Genomic DNA, 11,337 nt, shown 5'->3' with positions numbered 1-11,337 from the left:
GATCTCTAAGGTCCCTTCCAATTTGGGCCATTCTATGATTCTATGATTTCTAATTTCATACTTTCATTTTACAGCCAGGTACAGAGTTGCATCAAACAAGAAATGAGGAAGCTTGTCTCTCAGCTTACTTGAGTTTATTGTTTATTGTTGAGGCAATGATGCCCTGGCATTGCTGGCAAGAGGAGAATTTAGTAGGGGTCTGTGGCTAGCCAGTCAATTTTTTTTTCTTCAATCAGAAATTGTATTTAATAAGAAAGTGAAACAGCACTTTCTAGCACATTCTCCTTGCAAGGAAACATCTTAAATCCACAGGCTAATGGCAGGGGGCCGGTTAGCTCAGTGGTTTGAGCGTGGTGCTGGCAACAATGACCAACACCAAGGTCGCGGGTTCGATTCCCGCTCGGTCCCCATGTGTTGCCAGGGGTAGTCGAGATGTTGTGTCCCTTGCCATAACAGGGAGGTTGGACTAGATGATGTCTAAGGTCCCTTCCAGCCTATGCCATTCTATGATTAAGTCCTACTGAAAACTCTAATAACCTTTGAAATGTCCTCATTCATAAGTAAGATCTGTTATATTTTCTGAAAAAATAGTCTTTCAGCTCTGCTTTCTGTATTAAAAAGTAGGCTTTGTTTAGGACAACATGCTTCATATTTATATATGACAATTGTGCTGTGTCTGTAAGGGACTGTATTCTATAATAAAGTTTTAGTTTTACAGCTTTTTAATGCTGCCACTTAGTAACCCTGCAGATTCCACATCTGAAATGAATGCATATCAGCCCTAATTATGGTAATATTGTAGCTTCATTTTGTTTACCCTTGATAGAAAGCTCATTTTTAATGTATTTAATGCCACATTTCTTCTTTTATTGTGAAGCATTAAGGAAAAAACACAATTTTAGCTTGAAGGCTTTTGTTCATACCCTCAGGAAAGCAGCGCTACTGCTTTTGCACCCTGGTAGGGTAGGCCTCCATAATACCAATATTGCTTGAGTTTTACTGCAAAGTAGCAAAATGCTGTAGCCTGTTAACTGTGTTGGTGGTGTATTCAGAATGGCATCCAAGCTCACAAAATTTAATTGATCCTCTTTTAGATAGAAAGGAGATATTAGCCATTCAGTTGACTCTGGAACTGGAAATATCCGTTGATTAACAGCACTCTAATGCCAGAGCTGTGCACAGGTAACTTTTTCATAGAACCATAGAATGTGTTGGGCTGGAAGGGACTTTCAAAGGTCATCTAGTCCAACCCCTCTGCAGTGAGCAGGGACATCTGTAAGTGGATCAGGTCACTCGGAGCCCCATCAAGCCTGACCTTGAATGCGTCCAGGGATGGATCCTCCACCACCTCTCTGGGCAACCTGTTTCTGTATTTCACCACCCTCACTGCAAACATTTTCCTCTTTATATCTGGTGATGGCATGTAAGGAAGTCCTGCAGAGCTCTTGCTTCCTGACGTTGTCAAAGCTTTTTTCCGCGGTGAAGTACTCTTGCAGAGGCAATGTTTTCCAATTAGAAGTGGTACCTGTGACGTTGGAGTGATTAAACTCATGCTGACCATACACTTTCTTCTTGCCATCCTGCACTTTACCTACATGAGGAGCTAGCTGGCCAGCCTGTAGCAGAATAAGCAACAGTGAAGCAGTTCTTGCAGGATGTTCTCCCATCCGGAAGCATCGCTCTGCAATAAAAAACTGATCAAGGTCTGGATTCATTACGATCTTGCAAAGTGGATTAAATGTTCCAGAATAGCTTCAATGAAATGGTAATGCTGGCTAATCCTTGCCCTTGCTCTTGTAGACCTTGGAACCTAACAGATTTTCTTTGTCTTCTGCTTCAATTTATTTACAAAAAGTTCATTATCTGTGTGTGTTTTGATGTTTACTTATAGCCAACAGAATAAACAACTGGACTAAATTGCATCATGTTGTTTGGCATGGATAATAAATTAAATCGATTTCCTTTTGTAATTTTAAAACATCTGTTGCCCGTTTTTAGTTTAGGGGGTCCCAAAAGCTCTCTCTCACTCAGTTGTTGTATGCTATCATCGGTGTATGTTATACTTTACTTGATCAGTTATTGCTGTTTCCAAAGCTGGGTCACATTTCCTTTCTGCCCAGTGACTTAATTATAAGATTTGAAATCAAGCTGCAGTAAAAATATGGAAGTGTAATTGAATGTGTCTAGGACTTCCATGTCTGTTTAGTAGTTGAAGTACACAGTCACCTTCTGACCTTTTAATTTTATTGGCATCCATTTTTTTCTCTACCTCCTTGCTAATTACTAGTGATCTTCAAGCTCCCAACCACATGTTTCCCTGTAACTCCACTTTAAGGATGAACCCAAGAAGTGGCATGCCCATGATAACAGGCTGCAGCTGTTTTGCTGTATAAGATGACAGTAAAGTAAACCCAGGGATTTGTTTCCTTCTGTGCATATGTGCTGATACGTAGGGTGGTTTTTCATTGTTGTCTCAAGCAAACATAAAGGGAGAAAAATACAATGAGGTTTTCCTTTTCTTTGTGGCTGAGGAACTGGTGCAGCTAGAGCAGCAAGATGAGAGGTGAAAAGTGTCTCCTGAAATACACTCATAACTTCTTAGTTACTGTATGACAATTAGATTACTGCCTCATGCATGTGTTGCCCGATCTAGTCGAGAGGTGGCATCCCTGGCGGCAGGGAGGCTGGATTAAAATGATCTCTAAGGTCCCTTCCAGCTCAGGCCATTCTATGATTATGATTATGATTATGCCCTTTTCCCACCTCGGCAGGGCTGATCCAAATGGTAGTTTTTCATGTAGATATGTAGACAGAAAAGGGCAGGGAAAGAAAGGGCAAGGAGAGAGAAGTGACCTGCAGGGGAAGATGAAGGGATGATGTGGCTGCTGCAGGAATTTGCGAGAGAATTTGTTTGCAAATTGTTTGGCAGTGAGGAGAGAAAGCTTATGGCTGGTAGTGTTCTTGCTACCTAGAGAGCCTTTGGGTTTAGTAGCTGGAGGTTTTTAATTTGTTCTCCCAACACAGGTAGGCATCTCTGTGGCACATAAATACTCTCAGAAAACATAAGATTTCAGCTTCATTGTGGCTTCCAGACCCCTGTGATAACACCAGGCAAAGCTGGCAGGCAAGAGCACAGCCCCCAGCATCTTCTTGTGCCCCTCGTCTTGGAGAATTCAGAAACAAAGCAACTGACATGGAGACAAGAGACTTGTGGCATGTCAGCGTTGTTTTTCCTGGTTCTTCAAGGTAGTTTCCAATTCAAGTGGTTATTTATATATGAGCCTGCAATGTGATTGGCATTTCTTCTTGTGAAACCTCAGGAGGTGGAAGTCATACTAAATGTTAGTGACACAAATGAATTATGAGAGAAGTCAAAAATATTTCACAGGGATGCCAGGAAACTTATTTTTAATATAAGGTACATTTTCCATCTCTGTAGGAGCTGAAAAATAGGTTTTTTATGTTTAGAGTAATAAATTCCTGTAATTCTTAAATGTGCTGCTTTGCAACCAGCATTAGCACACAGATAGCTCAAAAATTACTCTTAGTAATCAAAATAATCATATAGTATTCACATATTCAAGGAATGAACCTCTTGTTAGGGTGGTTAGTTCTGCCTGTTCCCCTTCTTTCAGTCTGAGGCAGACGAGGCAGTTCAATGTTTTTTAGTGCAGCAAACACTATTACAGAGAAACAGACAATTGATAAGAGGTTGCCTGGGAAACCCTGCACCCATAGATTTTCATTTTGCTGCATTATGTACTTGTAGGTGCAATTATTTACAAAAACAATAAAAATCCTTGTGTGGAATCAGTGAGGGGATGGGGAAGTTCTGTTATATTCTCCGTAGAATCTAATCCTAGTTTCTCATTTGATTTTTGATCATCTCTGACAGCTGGGGGGTCGTGGGGTGGTATGGAGGTTGTTTTTTTTTTTTTTTTGAAAATACTTGTGTCTATAGAAATTCTGCTTGGAAAAGCAATATGGAAATATGCTGGTGACTGCTTTAAATGCAGCTCACGTATGCCGTCGTCTGCCTGCCAGTGGAAAAACCCTACCAGCCCTCGAGAGAACCCTGCTCTGATCAATCTGAGTAGATTATTCCTTCAGCTTTAATAATTCAAAGTCCCTGTCTGCCTTACAGGGAGTTTTCCTCTTGCTTGGAAGACACATGATGCTGACTGGGGAGATCCCCAGTCTGCTGCTTGTATTTTTAATTATATGTTTGTTCTTGACAGTATCTTCTCAAAGAAAAAAAAAAAAGTATTTTTATCCTTTTCTTTTTAACAAGAAAATCCACGTGGGATCTAAAAGACTTATGTGGGCTTCCACTCTGCAGTTACTTGGGATTTTTTCCCAAGTAAAATTAAAAAAAAAAATAGATTTGACTATTTAACTTGTGTTAACAGTAAAATATTAATAAAAATCCTTATTAACCTGCTTCACCTGACTTGTTACCCTGATTACACCTATTGTGTGCCCAAAGTGCCTTCTTGATATAATACCTGATATTAGAGTGTTTAAAAAGAAGTAAATGAAAACTCTCCGCCACATTCTGCATATCCTCTGCAATTTGCATTTGTGTGTGTGTGTCTGTGCGGTGGTTGGAATGTTTTGTCAAGTTTCATGCTGCAGGGTTTCAGCTCAAGTATGAACAGTGAAACTGCAGCAAGCCTTGCAGTCTGCCAGTAGCCTCTGTCTGTGTATCAGCACGGGGCTCCCTGGAAGGTTCCTGGTCTGCAACCAGCCTGGCTGAAGTGGGGGCAGTCAGTCAATAAGTCCAAGATGTCCAAGCATGCTGCCCCCTGGAAGAGAATTAAGTCTGTGACAAAACTGGAACAAAGAAGTTAAAAAAAGGTGGTTGTGGAGAAGCCCTCCGGTCAGTGCACTGCTGGGAAAGCCACAGAGGGAAGATGGTTTTCCAGTGCTTGAGTGTGGTTTTGGTGTGCTGCCTCCTGCTGCAGTCTGTGCATGCTCTGTGGGGCCATTGCCACTGGGCACAGACGAGGGGTGTGTTTGGGGGCCAGCTCTGTTCACAGCCCCTGTGTGTCAGTGGTGGGGTTTGAACATGCGGGGCAGGAGAGAACAATGAGCTCTGTGCTAAATGCACTTATTTTTTTTACAACTCCTTGCAGAGAAGTCCAGTCCACAAAGCAGACTCGAGCAGTGGGGCAGGGAAATGGAGGAAGCCAACATTTGAGCAGCAGCTTGTTCCTGCAGGTTCCAACCTCTGTAGGCTCTGCCCTGCAACCACTGTGCCTTCCCGCGCCGGTTGGGGCCGTGATACTGTGTCCTCCTGACAGTACACCCTTGAAAATTTTCCATCTGCGATGAGGACAGCAGTAAAGTGAATTCAGAGCAGTGACTTGCTTTTCTTAGTTGCTTTTCACGTATGCAACAGGAGCGCTACTCAGATGTCCAGGTGACCGTGGGCCAGTGTGGTGGTTGGAAGCTGATGCAACACAGCGTTAACAGGGGGCCACTCCTGAAATGAGGACAGCTGTCTTTGTCCTCTTTGCAGAGACATTCTAAGAACAGGGTCAAACGGTACACCAATAAGTGTAGTAAGTCAAAAGAGGAGCAGGGAGTGTTTTTAATCCTCCATTTCTCTTTTTCCCTGAAACCAAGTTTCTCCCCCTGCAACAGTATTTGTGCCCTCGTACTCCCTTTCCTGGCTGTCCAAGGGTTGCAAGGATCAAACCCCAAATTTTCTCATGTAAAAAATACTTTTATAACAGACGAATAAGTAAGAGGAAGACGTTTATGTTTTAAAAAGCTAACGGTGTAGAATGTGAATACTTACAGCTGGCTGTCAAATTCACTTCTGCTTTTATATGCAAATTTGGATTCAAGGTTATGCAGCTCCAAATGCTTCACAGAACAAAATGATATTTCAAGTTGCCTAAGGTCCTTATTAGCACACAGCTATTCTTTTAATTTATTATTTTTCTTTTATGTCCAGTTTCTGCAATAAATATATATTTTGTTTCTTCTTGGCAATGATGTAATACAGAGATCTGGTTTCCATATAAATGTATTGTTTGTTCTGGGGGAATGGCAAAGGCCTAACAATGTTGCTTAAGCACAGAAATTCATTTAGTAAGACAGATTTATTGGAGAACTAGAGAATTAGTTCCTGTAATATATATCCTGCACTTTGCTATTGCCTTCTGCCCCCTCAGCTTTACAAATATTAAGCAGATTAGCTTGACCATGCATCGAGCTGTGCCTGCAATTTTCTCTTTTATGGGGAGGTTAAATGAGACACAACAGAATATTTGTGCTGACTGTGGCCATAGAGCAAATCCGTGACTGGACAAGAAAGAAATCTCTTAATTCCCATGCCTGTATTCTACCTTGGTGATGCCACTGTGTTGTTAAATGTCATACCTGTCATTTTATATGCTGTTTTCCATTGAAGAGACAGAAGCTCTAGGATACTTTTTAATAAGAAGCCCTTCCTAATCCTCTGACAAGAGTATTTATGGGTTTAGCCTGAACCCAGCTCTTCCAGTCTCTGTGAGAGACTGAAAATGCAAATTATAATAATTTAAAATCTCTTGCATGATCATTTAATCTCTGCCTGTGATGCTGTTGTCCCTGGCCAGCCATTGCAGTTGGTGATCATGATGCAGAGGCAGATTCAACCGGTCAGTGCCATGAACCACAAAAGGTCACTCTTAAATTCTTTTTCACAGCTTAAACAACATCACTGGAGGAACACGGGAGAGGAAAGGCATGGCAGCTTCTCTCAGCAGCAAAATTCCTTTTTCTTATGTAGTGGGAAAAGTCAGTATAGCTAACCATATATTTACCTATGTATGTACACAAATACTTAAGTTTTCAAATCACATTTCCAGTTGAATATATTACTGCCTAGTATATTTCTAGTTAAAATCTAATTAGGTTCTGGCAATCTGTTTTTATTTGAACTTTAGAGTTTTCAGCTTTTTTTGTGGTAAAATGTGTGTGTTCAGGCTTTGTTGTATTTAGCACTCTTGTGGACTTATTCCTCAAGAGCACGATGGCCCTTCACTTTCATATCTCGTACCAAAAATGAGTAACAATACACAGTTAGGGGTAAAATATGTTAACCAAGCTCCCAGATGGTTGAGAAAAATAGAAGACTTTAAAATATTCAGATTTAGAGAACACAGGGAAGATAGTACGAGGCAGGGCATACGGGGGACACAACAAGTAGTGTAAAAGCATAAGGGAAGTTATTCCTTCGGCACTTGGTATTTTTCCTCAGTGTATTAAGAGCTGAACAACTTTGGCTACTCCTGAGATAAACAGTGGCTTAGACACTTCAGCAATTTGTGCGGTTTCACACTACACTGATAGTCCGTATTGGATGTAGGGCCCAGTAACCCTTAAGTTTTCTTTGCATATGGAAGAATCCAGTGCCAATGTTTATGTACACTGACCTGATCCATCGTAGTATAACTTGGAGATACTTTTGTGCGTCTGAAATGAAGATGAGGGTCTTGGCTGCTACTGCTGAGCTAGGCCAGAAATCTTTAACAGCTCCAGAAATAAGTCATTGGAATATCAGAAAAACAGCCTAAAAAGCAGTTGTATCTAGTAATCCTTTCTCCCTGCAGCCTAACTGCAAATATATTTTGTGCTAAGATTTGGGACTTTTAGACTGATAGAAATATTGCACGTCTAATAAAAATGGATGGCAAACATTCGTACAAGTTGATTGCTGCCATCTTCTACCTCATCTCTACCCTTGTTTTTTGATTCCTCTCCATCACTCTGCAGCACAGCTCAACAGGAGCAAAAACGAGCAAAGAGCTGTCCAAAGTCTAGTGGAAGTGTCTTTCTCCTAGCATGAATTCAATTGCCCTGAGCAACCTCTCACTCTGAGCAACTGGTGTCAGAGCTTCCTCAGGGTGCAACTCACCAAAGACTGGTCCTGGGAGTGCGTCTCCCTTATGCCTTGCTTTTGCATGGCACTGCTGTAGCTGTTCCCATCAGGGCTTTCACTGCTGCTGAAAAGACCCTTGTCCTTCTTCAGTCTAGTTCTTCTCTGATGAGATTAGTTTCCATTTGTTTGGCCACTATTTTACCTCTTCATGCTGTTCATGTTCTTGCAGTCCTCTCTTCCATCCACAGCCCTGAACTTCTTCACCTGTCCCAGGAAGCTAAGTGAATTTTCTCACCAGAGGGCTATTGGGCCTAAGGCACTTACTTAAACAACAAGCTAGCCTGCAGCAACAGACTTTGTGAAACACAGAAGATTAATGATCTAGGAACCTTTACTCTTAACTGATTCTGAAGCCAGTCAAGCCTCTAGTTACTCTCTATTTTCAAAAGAATTAAAGCAGTGTGCCAGCTCAGCTTCAGCTAAGATGGTAAATTGCTGTTGGTTTAAAAGGACTAAGATGTTGAAGGTCCACGCAGTAATTCAGATTGTCTCAAAATCTGCTGTTTCTCTGGGGATACAGTGGAAGCCAATTGTCAAGACTGTGGCACTCTGAAGCTTGCAGCCTGCCCGGAGTATCTTCTCACTTTGTGTGTGTGGTGGAACCCAGAACTGCTGTTTGGCTTCTCCTCAAGTGGATTTGAGTTACCGAAGATTTACGTAGTGTCTGGTATCCTTTAGCAGAAGCAGCACATTTTTAAATGTAATTAAGACTGAAATTTGTAACTCCAAGTCAGAGTGAGAAAAAGAGTGGACTGGGAGACTAGAATGGATGTGTTTAGCAAAATTGTCAGCATAAGAGTTTGTTGGCGGCATCTTGCTGCAGACCAGAGCATCTCTAGGCAACTTACTTGAATCAAAAATCTCAGCTGCATTCATGCTTTGTGAATTTAGATCTTTCATTGAAAGCTATCTGTTAATGTGCATAGTGAACTGCCTCAACTGAGACCAGTGCTTCTGAGTTGAGAGCAATACTAACCACAGGCTCACTCTGATCACATTTTAGAAGGAAAAGGACACTGTCAGCAGCTCCGCACCTGGATGGTACAGATATTTGTAGTCGCCTGTGCCTTTCTTATTGCACATGACACAAATATCCCAGAAACCCTAGCCCAATGTTACTCAGTGCTTTGCGACTCAGCAAAGAATCACTCCAAGTGTGGCTATGTACAGCTCTTTCAACTAGTTTCACTCTACTTTACACTCCTGCTCTTAGCAGTTTTTCTTTAATGTGACAAATGAGAGGAAGGTAGGAGGTGTGGCTGGATGAAATTCTGTTTCATGTCTTTCTCTTATCTAAGTAGGCCAACTAACATCATGATTATTTCTTTCATCAGCTGAGGAACCTCCTGTCCCACAATAGTGACAAATAAAAGGAAGACATCTTTTCTTCATTGTTATCTTTCTCGTAAGGGTAGATAAAAGGAATAGTATTTGTTTTAATGCATTCCTTAGTCTAAGCAGGGACTTCAAAGAGACTGCATCTGTTACTAATACAAAAATCAGATAAAACAATAATATAATAATAATATAATGCTGCAACACCATACTAAAATTGGGAGAGGACTGTAAAATAGTAAATGCTTGCCCCAAATGCAAAGCACCAATCAGTCAGGTTACCACAGCTTTTTCTCTCCTAATCAGAATCATAGCGTTTTTTCTCTTTCCCTTTATATGAACTGCAGTAGTAAAAAAACCAAAGGGATAGCTAAATCATAGAAGGAAAGCCATTGATTCCAGTCATCCAGAGGAGGAGATAACATGACTGATAATGTTCTTGTGCCAATGGAAACACTGTGATCCCATTTGCAATGAAGGACAGGTGGTGCTGTACCCACTGTGTTGTCTCAACATCTTGCTGCAAGACAAATTATACAAGAAAAATTGACGTGTTCCCTTCCCACATGGAGGGAAAATAATCTGGGGCTTCGGGAAAGCCATTGCAGTTGGTTTAGCTGGTAATACATGTCTTGGTTTACTAGCTGTATTTACACTTTAAAAATAAAAAAAAAGAGTTTCCTGGAGCCTGTGCAAACAAAAGAGCTGGCTTCTGGAACCTCAATTAAGTTATGAGATTAGTACAAAAATATAAATTCTTTTTTTTTCCTTTCTAACAATGCAGTTTTTGAGTTATATTAATGTTTGAGTAATGGTCAGCTGTCATATAAATAATTCCTGTTGACATGTGATAAAATGTTGCAATATCTGGAAAAAATACTGTGCACATTTTTTCCCTGTGGTATTTTCCTGTTTTTACAGTCATGACTTAATAGCCCACATTATTTCCCACCTCGGGGGAAAAAGACTTAATTTTCTTATTCTACAGCAATTACTTCTAAATTTCACTGAGTGTCTCTCAAATTGTATGCTCATCAAAACTGTTAATTACCTGCTTTTTTATTGTCTTTCATATGCCATTTTTTCCCTCATCCATTTGTCTTCTAGGTTCAAGGAATCCTATTCTATTTATCTTTCCCACCTCCAGGAGCTGTTCTGCAACATTGACCAGCTATGTCACTCTTTGCTGTATCCCTTCAAGTTCTGCAGTAGCCCTCTGAAATGAAGATCTCTTTTCTGATGTTTTTCAGATTAGATTAGGTTAGATTTTGCAATTAGATGAAGCTACAAAAAAGATCTATACTGTGGCAGAATGATGTTTTGTCCTCTGTTCTTTAATTTCTCCACTAATAAATCTTAATGTTCTATTTACTTTTTTGACTGCTATTAAGTATTAATCTTATGTTTACATAGAACTGCCCCGAATGACTCTAGGCTTCTTTCTGAGAGATGATAGCTAAAGTTAAAGCCTGTAATTGCATGTGTATATCATTAACACTCTCTCCTCTTCTCATGCAAGGTACTTTATATTTACTGTTGCAAAATTTCACCCATCATTTTATTATTATTAAACACACTTGAGATAGTGGATACCTATCTTCAACTCTTCTCAGTTACTTTCTTCTCTAATTCTCCTAATGAAATTCCGTTATCAGTAGACTTCACTATTCAACTTCAATTTTGCATTTCCTCTTCTGGAGGAAGATATGGCCTCCCTTCCCTCTGAAAAAACACTTTATTTTCTGCCTTTAGTTTTGTAGCTTGTACACTATTATCATGTATGAGAGGATCTTCCTTTCCTCTTATTCTTGCAGTTTCACAGTGTAGTCTGACAAGGTTTCTGTAAACTTATTATGTGAAATCACTCTCCACACATACACATTTATATATTCGTGGATTTCCTCTGGAAACTCCAGTAAAACTGTGAGACATGAGGGAAACAGAAGGCCTGGTTACCCAGGATGTGGAAAAGGTTGAGGTACTCAGTGACATTTTTGCCTCAGTCTTCACAGACAAATGCTTCAGCCACACTTCCCAAGTCACAGAACCCAAAGGCTGGGACTGAGAGA

General features: G+C 40.5%; 1 non-coding gene across 1 annotated transcript; it reads left to right on the top strand.

Moving 5' to 3' along the window:
* The first annotated feature begins 324 nt into the window (after positions 1 to 324).
* TRNAA-GGC lies at positions 325 to 408 on the top strand. Its single transcript is given in 2 exon segments — positions 325 to 362; positions 373 to 408. It is a non-coding gene; the product is annotated as a tRNA-Ala (tRNA).
* Positions 409 to 11,337: the final 10,929 nt, after the last annotated feature.

Source organism: Apaloderma vittatum, unplaced genomic scaffold (genome assembly GCF_000703405.1).
Source record: "Apaloderma vittatum isolate BGI_N311 unplaced genomic scaffold, ASM70340v1 scaffold5497, whole genome shotgun sequence".
Classification (NCBI taxonomy): Eukaryota; Metazoa; Chordata; class Aves; order Trogoniformes; family Trogonidae; genus Apaloderma; species Apaloderma vittatum.
This window is presented reverse-complemented; position numbering and strand designations above follow the sequence as displayed.